The 12,007-nt window shown below is 34.0% G+C and overlaps 1 protein-coding gene across 3 annotated transcripts in view; it reads left to right on the top strand.

The window, feature by feature from the left end:
- Window positions 1-12,007, top strand: part of LOC150100846 (histone-lysine N-methyltransferase EHMT1-like) — a 416,509-nt gene that overhangs the window by 158,016 nt on the left and 246,486 nt on the right. The gene's annotated exons all lie outside the window — the stretch shown is intronic.

Raw genomic sequence — 12,007 nt, forward strand, 5'->3', positions numbered from 1 at the left:
AGCACACAAAAGAACCTCTGTTGTCTCTGGAACGTGTTTCAAAATGATCGCAAAAACTTTCTTTAACTCAAAACTTATTTACTCTGTTTACAATTTCCTCTTATTAAACTTCTAGTATATTTGCAAAGAGGTTAGCTAACTCTCTATTAAGTTACTTTTACAAACTGTATATCAACTTCAAATATGCCAATAGATTCTCTTAATGACACTTCTTGTTACTGTTAATCTAAATCTTAATTGTCCAATTAAAACACATTATAAGAGGAATTGTACAAAGGTATATAACTTACAAAAGCTGTGTATCGCACATTCAGTCAAAGGTCTTGCACAAAACGTTCTAAGGCAATTCTCTCATCTCAGATCTTGAGCTTCCTTCAGGAAATCTGGCTTCAGAAATATCTCATCAGGAAAATAGCGGACTGTGTACTGTGATCTGCGGTACTCATATACAGCTCCTGCAAAAAGCTATTCTCGCACGGTGAAAAGAAAAACTTACGAGCAAAGGTGCTTCGGGTAATTTGTCTCGCCTTTTCTCCTTTGCTTGGACTCGCCAAAAATACCTGGACGACTGCCTCCTTTTTCTGCTGCCTCCACTAACTCGAATTGCCGCCAGCTGTCAACCGGGATTCCTTTCTGGCCTGGAAGCTTTTCTCCGGCAATTGGAACATCTCCTTTCGGCAACTGGAAGCCTTCTCTTAAGACTGGAAACGGGAAGCCTCTCTCTCTCTCTAGCGACTTCTGGATCCGGGAAGCCCTATATGCTTGGCTCTGTCCCCTTTTATTATGTCTTCTCTGAGATCTCGCACAAAATTTGTAACCCCCAAAGAATTCGACATGATTCTTTCATCTTAAGTTTCAAGTTCGGCCCGCTCTTTGTTCTCTTCTGTGCCTTCTTTTGATTGTAAGTTGCCGACCATCGGAAAGTTGTTTGAACCTTTCTGACTGACTTTGGAGGTGTTTACGTGCAGAGCTTGTAAGCCTTTCTCATACACACAAAATTTAATAAACAACCTTATGCTGCCATGTAGATCTATTACATACAGCTCCGGCAAAAAATATTGCCTTTGTTTTTAACACTCTAACATATTCTTATTAAAGAAGTATATACAGTTAATTTCCAAAGGACTATTTACAAAAATACCTAATACAAAATATACAGAAACAAACAAGATTATTTTTTACAACATTCTTATGGGACTTGACCTAAGTAAAAAATCGATGTAATGTGCTTTGGAATATTTAAGCTACAATCGAGTTTTTACAATATTAATAAGAACAATAGTCTAAAAGTTTAGGTAGTCCAGCGAAAACCATCTGTGACAAAATGAAACTAGTTTATTTATTTAAAAACACAAAAATTCAAATTTATTAAGTATATTTTTATAGAGTTCATAATTAAAAGGACTCTAACAATAATAATAATAATAAATTTCTACAGATGATGTCTCTCATCTTGTTTTGGTATTATTAAGTTATTCTGAAGCATTATGAATTTTGCTATTTTATTACTATGCCGCTAATATTTCTTCAAATGCGGCACTTTTTACAACAAAACTGGCTAAGTTATGTTGATATATCTGTTTGCAAATATACTCAAAATCCCTTTGACCTAATAAAAAGGCAGAATGCTGATGAAACTTCATCAGCATTCTATTTGTTAAAATGCAATCCCCCCCCCATCGTTAATGGATTATTGTAGTTATGTGCACTGTATTTCTTGGATTGACCCTTTTTTGCTACACAATTTACTTATTGTGTCTCTTGCCAAATAAAAACGAATTTCACACATGCAAAAATAAATAATCAAAATGTTTGTTGTCAAATATTTATATTTTTTAAATGACGTTTATTGAAATAAATATGACATTTTGCTTCCTTTCTTTGCAAAATAAGATTATATTGGTCGCACATTTCAATTTTAGGAACGATTTTTTTATTTATTTATTTTTATGAACAATAAATGGTGTTAAACTGCATTACTCTTGGTTTCCGATTGTGAGTCTTTTTAATTTATATCCAATGGTATTTTATCAGAGATTCTACGCCTTTGTCTTTTGCTTAAAACTGCAACAGTACAATTACTTTGGAAAAATAACGAATTCAAACAAAAAGAAAGTGTGCACATGTTATCTAGCAGTATTTGTGTGTGTGTGTGTGGTGATAATAATTTTGGGAGGGGGTGGAGTTAGCCATTAAAGACTAATTAATTCTGTTATGAAAATTTTGGAAATAAAATTTCATTTTGACGCATGCACCTACACATGTTTCAAAAGATAAACTGTAGGGAAAATATCGCTACTTCAAAACTGCCGCATAATATCGAAATTAGCCAAAAATATGTACATAACAGTTGACTTCATAACTGCTGTTTATTTTGATTTGTAGTGAGTGATTAGGGGGGGGGGGGGGAACCAAGAAAGTTGAAATGCAAAAACCAGCAGATTATGTTATAAAAATTATGCATTACATGATATGATTCAAGATTTACGTATGATAACTAACCTTCGAACTAAGATTATGAATAAAATAGGAAATTTAATTTGGAACAGATGGAGGCTGTGTTCATTTTTAGATTCGGATTTTCATGAATTTATAAAATAATTGTTTGACAAATATAATTATCTTCCATCAAGTTCTAGGATAATTTTAAAATGTATCGGAGATTAAAATAACACTGGCCAAAAAAAAAAAAAATTTTTTTCTTGCTGATTATGATCGACACTTGTTTTTTACTAATTTGGGTGCACTGATTTCAAATATCAAACCCATTTTTCTCTATCACGTCAGGTTTTTCCTCTATGGCATTTTCTTTTTGCTAATTTGTAAGTTTTTGATAGTTTTAAGGAGGCAGTACTATTTAGAGAATCAAAAAAATCGATTTTTTAATATTATTTTCTGAAAGTATGTATTAAAAATCTGTTCCTAACTTTTTATCAAGAAATTTGAAAAATTCCCAAAGATATAGCCTATTATTCAAAGCGGTGCGCAGATTAGAATCGGAGCGCTCACCACTCTCGCTAGTTAGTAAACAAATAAATGCGTAAGAACCTGCAACAGCACGTACTGGCGCTTTGAATGCGAGAGAGGCCAATAACCGACCTAATACATTTAGGTGATGAAAAGTAGGCGATGACAACTGCCTAAAACAAATGAATGCTATATGTGTCATAGCGGACAAAGAACGATCGAAATCAGTCAATCGTTAATCGATTGTGAAAGTATGATGAATGCTTATAATGTTTCAATATAGTCTCTGGTTTTTTTTGTCTTGTTAATTGCATGTTAGTCGGCAGTGAAGAAAATAGATCATGTCTTCTACTCGAAATTGTGTCCATAGTGTAGATTTCTTCTGCTACATTTGTGACAGCTTTACTGTTCCCAGTCAAAGGACAAATATCACTGATTTTGTTAAGAAAGTGTACTTTGCATACTTTGACGTAAAAATTGCAGATCAGGACAAGTCATGGGCTCGAAATAAAGTGTGTAAGTCATGTGTAGAAAATTTATTTACGACAGTGGAGCAAGGGAAAACGCCAAAAATTAGCTTTTGGCATTCCAATGATTTGGCGTGTACTGAAAAATCATGTAGATGATTGCTATTTTTGTTTAGTTCAGACTTCTGGTTATAATAAGAAGAATAAGAAAAAAATTGTGTCCAAATCTCGACTCAGCAATTCGGCCAGTTGCTCATTCCAACGAAATAGCCGTGCCAATTTATAAAGGACTTCCTTTACTCGAGAACGAGCATGATCGGGATACGCCAGATGTTCTTGAAGAGCGAGACCCACATGTAGATTTAGACAATGAAAATTTAATTTCTAGTTCTGGACCGCAACGCTTTACTCAAGCGGAATTGAATGACTTAGTAAGAGATTTGGGCCTATCAAAGGAATCATCGGAATTGTTAGCTTCAAGATTAAATGAAAAAAACTTACTGGAGCAAGATACGAAGATAACTTTTTATTGTAGCAGGGAAATCTAACAGATAATCTAACAGATAAGCTTAGGTGTTGATGGTTATTCATGACTTATTTTTCACGGTATTAACAACACCACAAACACTTTTATCAACAAAGATGTTTTATTAACGCTTATATTTCGCTGATTTTCAACTCAACATCATAAGAGCACAACACACATGTAAACGCGACAGTGAGTGAGTGGAACAATATAATTGCAAAAGACAAAAGATCTAAAGTCCTATTTTTTGGCACCCTCTAACGGGAAAGAAAAAAAAATAAAACCATAGCAGTTATCCAGGAGTTTTTCTTAGGATAACCGTCTCCCAAATTTTTGGCAAATTAATGCAACCATATTTGTTAAGGTTGGGAGAATTCTTCAAAGCCATTGCTGACTCAAAAAATAATCTTTCAGATCTATAACGACTCCTAAATAGCACATTCGTTTTCCTCCATCTAATCCTGTGTGAAGGAGTGTCCAGCGCGTGGTCTGCCAGTCCCTACTTGCCATAGTAATAGTAGCGAATGTATCTTTCATGTTCTTCCTGTTTGCCCATAATAGGCCAAATCACAGTCACACGGAACTTCATACACTCCTGGGTGTGCTAAAGGGTGAAGTTTATCCTTAGGCGAGCGGATCAGAATTGCCAGCTTGACATGAGGTTTGAAAGTGGTGCGAAGGCCATGTTTCAACAATACTTTGGCTATCTTTTCCGTGTACCTCTGATATAGGGAATAGAAATGGTCATGTTGTATTCTTGTGTATTAGGGGAGGGCAGAGTAATGGGCCTATGTAGTATTTTATCTATTTTGTAGGGATTGTAGCCGTTGGCTAAGAACGTATGGTTCAGGTACTGGAGTTCAGTGGTCAGAGCTGTATCGTTAGAACAAATGGCTCTGTGTGTAAGTGTTTTTAAAATGCCGTACTGTTGGACTGGATGATGATGTGATTGTTTATGTAGGTATCTTCCTGTGTGTGTAGGCTTTCTGTAAATAGAAAAAGATAGTGATCCATCTGAAAGGCAGGTGACTAATGTGTCAAGAAATGGTAAACAGTTATTTGATTCTTTTTCTACTGTGAAGTGAATTTTGGGGTGTTGGCTGTTTAGGTAGGTGACAAAAGCATCCAAAGTGTCTTGTCCATGGGGCCAGATGGCAAACACATCATCTACATAGCGTAACCACACTTGTGGCTTGTATGTAGCTGTGGTAAGAACTTTGTTTTCAAAGTGTTCCATGTAAAAATTTGCTAACGGGGGAGAGAGGGAGGAACCCATTGCAGTACGAAACATGGCCTTCGCACCACCTTCAAACCTCATGTCAAGCTGGCAACTCTGATCCGCTTGCCTGAGGATAAACTTCACCCTTTAGCACACCCAGGAGTGTATGAAGTTCCATGTGACTGTGACTATTATGGGCAAACAGGAAGATCAGCGAACATCTGCCTGGAACATGAAAGATACATTCGCTACTATTACTATGGCAAGTCGGGACTGGCAGACCATGCTTTGGACACTCCTTCACACAGGATTAGATGGAGGAAAATGAATGTGCTATTTAGGAGTCGTTATAGATCTGAAAGATTATTTTTTGAGTCAGCAGTGGCTTTGAAGAATTCTCCCAACCTTAACAAATATGGTTGCATTAATTTGCCAAAAATTTGGGAGACGGTTATCCTAAGAAAAACTCCTGGATAACTGCTATGGTTTTATTTTTTTTTCTTTCCCGTTAGAGGGTGCCAAAAAATAGGACTTTAGATCTTTTGTCTTTTGCAATTATATTGTTTCACTCACTCACTATCACGTTTACATGTGTGTTGTGCTCTTATGATGCTGAGTTGAAAATCAGCGAAATATAAGCGTTAATAAAACATCTTTGTTGATAAAAGTGTTTGTGGTGTTGTTAATACCGTGAAAAATAAGTCATGCGTAGCAGGGAAAGTAATCTTGTACAATATTTTAAACACGAATGTGGGTTTGTTTACTGTAACAATGTGTCAGGTTTACTAACTGAAACGAGTGTTGTACAATATCATCCAAATGAGTGGCGTTTATTTATCGACAGTTCAAGCAGAAGTCTCAAGTGTGTCTTACTACACACTTGAGACTCAATATGGCTCAATTCCTATTGGCTATTCAGTCCACTTAAAGGAAACATATGAGGACATTAAAAAGGTTCTGAAGTTATTAAAATATACAGACCATAACTGGATCATCTGTGTGGATCTTAAAATGGTGAATTTTTTAGTTGGCTTTCAAAGAGGATATACAAAGTTTCCATGTTTTCTATGCTTCTGGAATAGTTGAACTAGAAACCAACACTGGAGTCAGAAACATTGGCCTCTTAGAATATCCTTAAATGTTGGAGAACAGAATGTTATAAATCAACCTTTAATCGACAGAGAAAAAATCATTTTTCCACCTCTACACATCAAACTAGGTCTTATGAAGCAGTATGTTAAAGCTTTAGATTTACAAGGTGACTGTTTCCAATACATATGTGAAAAATTTTCACGATTTAGTTATGAAAAAATTAAAGCCGGTGTATTTGATGGACCACAAATTAGAACTTTAATGAGAGACCCAAATTTCATCAACTCTATGAACGAAATTGAGATAGAGGCCTGGACTTCATTTACGATGGTTGCGAATAATTTTCTTGGAAACAAAAAAGCGTGCAATTACAAAGATCTAGTGGAAACAATGCTTGAAAATTTCCAGCACCTAGGTTGCAACACGAGCATAAAGCTTCATTTCCTATACAGTCATCTTGATAGATTTCCCGAGAATTTAGTTGCTGTAAGCGATGAACGAGGCGAAAGATTTCATCAAGACTTAAAAACTATGGAAGATCGGTACCAAAGAAGATGGGATTCTCACTTGATGGCCGACTACTGTTGTAGTATTCAAAAGGATTGCCAAAACAGAACACACAGCAGAAATTGCTACAAACAAAAATTTATTCCCTGAAACTCATGTGTAAGTAAAATTGTTATTTTTTTATAAATATTTTTGTAATTTTTAATGAATATTGTTAAGTAGTTATAATTATCGGTCTCTCTTGCATTCAAAGCGCCAGTACGTACCATTGCAGGTTCTTATGCATTTATTCGTTTACTAACAAGCGAGAGCAGTGAGCGCTCCGATTCTGATCTGCGCACCGCTTTGAATAATAGGCTATATCTTTGGGAATTTTTCGAATTTCTTGATAAAAAGTTAGGAACATATTTTTAAAAGTACATACTTTCAGAAAATAATATTAAAAAATCGATTTTTTTGATCCTCTAAATAGTACTGCCTCTTTAAAACTGTCAAAAACTTACAAATTAGCAAAAAGAAAATGCCATAGAGGAAAAACCTGACGTGATAGAGAAAAATGGGTTTGATATTTGAAATCAGCACACCCAAATTAGTAAAAAACAAGTCTCACATAAAAGTCAGCAAAAATTGTGTTGGACTGTGTAATTAACCAAAAAATTGATTGTGACATTGATCTTCCATAGTGATACAATATGAAGTGAAGAAAGTATGAAAGGATTTCTTATTTTATGCTGGCATTAGAAACTATAATTATACAATAAAAACAAGCAACAAAATGAATATAACTCATAGGTATTTAGTCTGATATAACTTAGATTCCGGGTTACCGAGCAAACGGCAAGCAACTGCGTTTCTTGCTGTAGGCCACAGAACGTAGCTACTACATACGCCAGGTAATGTAGTTAAGTGTTCTTTTCAGCATGAAGGATTATCGCACCTTCTAATGGACATGACTGTCAAATTTACACTTCTTATCTATGTTCTTTCAGCAGGTGGACAGAATATTATCCAGGTTTGCTGGACGTGTATATACGTCCAGCAAAGAAATGGTACTCTTACATACATGAATTTTATGGAATACAGAGTTCCTGTTAGTTTTATATTCTAAGGAAAGAACAATGTATTTCAAATGGAAGCGGGAAGCCTCAGAAAATTTTCAGCAGCCTCTAGTTTTTATATTATGAATTTAATATTTAAAAATAAGTATTTTATTTTGCAACTATAACTACGCTGTTTTTTTATTGTTCTTTGTGAGGAGTAAGGTTTTAAAATGAGCCCCCCCAGAGAGTGAGGCCCCCATCTTGTGCCTCATGCACCTAATGGTAAATGTGGTCCTGATTGATAGTATGAATTAATGAAGAAAAGCTGTTCCAAAGAATAAGAGATAGAAGAGGAGAATGAAGATGAAGAAAATGGTTTGTAGTTACTATGTAGATAAATGGTAGCAAATTATTTGTTCTTGTTTTAAGTTCTGAGGAAATTAATGGAATAATAATGATTAATTAGTTTCATAACTCCATCATGCATCATCCAACCAGTTCAAACCAGTGGCTTGAATTCTCCATTATAATGCAGTGAACCTAACTTTTGAGTAAATTCCTTTTCATTAATATATTACTTCTTTATGGTCTGCATTCATTTGATAGTGATAAGTTAATAATTTAATAACAATAATGTTATTAAATTATTTATTTATTTTAGTTATTTATTATTATTTTTTTTCACCAGAGTTTAGGCTAGGATAAATGATTATTAACAAAGCATTTAGATTTTTCTTACTTTTGTGTAGTGTCATGTAGCTTGTATCCTGTATATACATATATTTTCCTGATGATGACCTCAATACAGAGGTCGAAACATTGAGTAATATTTTCTTAATTAGAAGTAAAGTAATTACTCTAACATGTGCATTTTTGTCTCCGTAAGTTCTTTAGGATGAATGCTGACCACCATGTAACCTTAAAAGAAAGCTAGGTTGATATGTCTAACCAGCACATGTCTAATTACTCATTGTAATTTCTTGCACTGCTGATGCATTTTTTATTTTCAAACTTTAAAGTCAATAAATGGCAGATTTTTTGAGATAAAATAAATAATTATAAAGTGAAGAGATGTTGTTATCCATTACTTAAATTGCCTTCCTTCCTAGTACATACACTGAGAAAAATTGTAGTTCAGCTCTATTAAAGTTCATTATTGACGATCTTTATGATTTTATGTGGATCTTGGTAATTTGTTCACTTGAGATTTGTATTTCTGATAAGTGCTTTTTTTCAGAGATTGTTTTATAACTTACTATGTTACTAATTTTAGAATTGAATATAGTATTTTGTTGTAGTATTTTGTTAATTTCATAAAGTTAACTTTACCATATCATTAATAGATATGCACAGAGACTGTAAACATTGTGTGTGTGTGTGATGCAACAGATTTACTTGACTGTATGACATGATTAAATAAATTTAATGACTAGAAGCTGAAGCTGAGCATTACCAAAATAGAAAATATACTATTTATTATTTGAGTGCACAACTGGTTTTGTTTTCTTAGAAAACTTCATCAGGTGCATAACATGAAAAGAGAAATACAAAAATATACATTACAAGAAGTAGCTATAAATTAACTTGCAAACTTGTTGCTGACATTTGAAGCCGTTTTGGATGCCATAGTATTGTTAGGCATGATCTTGTGCACGACAAAGTTGGATAGCCAAAGAATGACAATCAGATATGTTATAGCTAAGGTTAGTATTCAGTTGGATCAGATCGAGGACAATTTCTGTGTCGATTCCACAATTTTTCTCTCAAGTTCATCATAGCATCTAAAAATGTTTTGCGATTTGTTCCAGATCACCGGATAATAACAGAATCTTTCTCATTAGGGTGAGCAGAATTAAGAATGCGATTAGATAGTGCACTGGCTCTCGTATGTAATGTCTCTCACATGTTCTTTCATATGACTTTATCACTTTACGACAAATAGTCGAGAAAGCATGGGAATATAACAAAGATCTGTATTTAAGTTTTGTCGATTTGGAAAAGGCATATGACAAGGTGCCAAGGAGAAGCTATTCACGCTACAGTTATATGGTGTCAATGGGGCATTATATCAAGCACTACTTAGTCTTTATTTGAGTTGCAAGTTTTGATGATGATGATGGATTTCTCTGTCTGACCAAATAGAGCACATTGCAGTAGCACCAAAGACAATAAACTCCTGGATCCTTTAGGCTGTCATGTTTCAGTTTAGGTGTACCAAATAAGGAATGGAGATTGGAATGAGGAGTAAAAGAAGTGCAGATTTTAAATTTCTTGGTAATTTTAGTTAGCTTTGGTAAAATGGAGCTGATATATGGCAGCGATATAAAGCCTTTTACATCAGTACTATATTCATTACAGTGAGCAGGTGGATTAAAAAGTAGCTTATGAACAGTCTGTTTAGGATAGCCATTTTTCTGAAAGGTTGTAAGAAGAAGAAACTGTAGTTCTTTAGTGATTTCCTTCTTCACTGAGGAGGGAGTGAGTACATTTACCCCAAGTAGAAATGATTCCAAGCTTTTGGGAAGGATAATGTGATTGCACATGAAGGTATCTTTGGTATGTGTGGGTTTTCTATAAATAGAGATCTTCAGTTTTTCTGACACATAAGTGTGCTTTACATCCAGGAATGGGAGAGAATCATTAACTTCGAATTCCAAAGTAAATTGTATTCTAGTGTGTTGACTGTTCAGATACAGTAAATTCTGTTCTTGGATGTTGATTGTTCAGATGATTCAGAAACTCCTTTAAAGAATCTGGTCCATGACTCTAAATTAAGAAAACATCATCAGTATATCTTTTTCATAATCTTGACTTTAATGGGAAGAAATAGATTTTTTTTTTCCAAAGTTTTTTTAAATATAAATTTGCTGATATAAGAGATAATGGATTGCCCATGGCCAAGCCAAAGTTCTGTTTGTAAATAGTATTTTTAAAAATAAAGTAACCAGAATTTATGCAATGGATCAGGAGTGACATAATTTTTTTTGATAACTTATCTTTTAAAAAAATTAAAACCTCTTCTGTAGGTACATTAACAAAGAGGAAAATAGAATTGAAACTGGCCATATTTCATCTTTTTGAAGACACATGTCCTTAACAATTCAAGGAAAATGTTCTGGAGAATGGAGGTGGTCGAGTCCATTAAACTTTTTAAAACCTTGGCCAGATGTTTTGAAAGCTTGTATGTGGGAGAATCAATGCCTTCTATGATGGTCAAGTGGAGTGTTTGCCTATGTATTTTAGGCAATCCATATAATCGGGGGATGAGAGGGTGAAGTGAACAAAGAGACAATCTTAAGTCTCTAGGAAATTCTGTAGTAGTTCTCAGTAAATTGTTAGTATGATTATGAAGTTTACAAGTTGGATTCCTTCCAAGAATTGAGTAGGTATCTGTTTGTAGTAGTAGTTGTAGCATTTTGTTGTTGTAATCTTCAGTATCTAGGATGATTAGGTACATTTTTCACTGTTTGACTAACTACTGTTATGTAGTAGTAACATTATCTATTGGGGGGTTTTTCATTGCTAATTGTGAGGATGGATTCCATATGAAGTAGATTAGCTTCTTCAGGTTGAAGGAATGAACTTGCTTTTTCTATTTTTGTAAGTAATAGTTCCTGTGGAATAGATCTTGGTGACATAACAAAATTAAAAACTTTATTAAGAATATTCTTTTCAGCATTAGAAAGATGGTAATAACTGGATTTGTTAATAATCTTATCAGGAGAGAGAGAGCTGAAAATTAAAATTGGTTGATTTTTTTGCTGTTCTAACTGTAAAGTGATGTAAAGTAAAGGCTTGTAATGTATATTTTTGTATTTCTATTTTCATGTTATACACACCCAATGAAGTTTTTTAAGAAAATGAAACTGGTTGTGGGCTGAAATCTCTTGACTTATAGTCATTAAATTTATTTAATCATGTATATAATTGACTTTACTGTGTCATTAACAGATGTGCACAGAGACTATGAACAGTGTGTGTGTGTGAAAATGATTAAGCTACGATGATTAAGAACAAACTTTGGATTATTATTTGGATTTAGTTCTCTAAACTAAAAATACACATTTTTAGTTTAGAGAACTAAAAATGTGTATGTTACATTTTTAGTTCTCTTCCTCAAGAATGTGTGTTGTTTCTACACAACACACAAAGCTGCTGTAGAAAGTTGATATATGTTATGTGTTCATCT

Source organism: Typopeltis vanoorti, chromosome 12, assembly GCF_054136105.1.
Source record: "Typopeltis vanoorti isolate ZY-2024b chromosome 12, IOZ_Tvanoo_1.0, whole genome shotgun sequence".
Taxonomy (NCBI): Eukaryota; Metazoa; Arthropoda; class Arachnida; order Uropygi; family Thelyphonidae; genus Typopeltis; species Typopeltis vanoorti.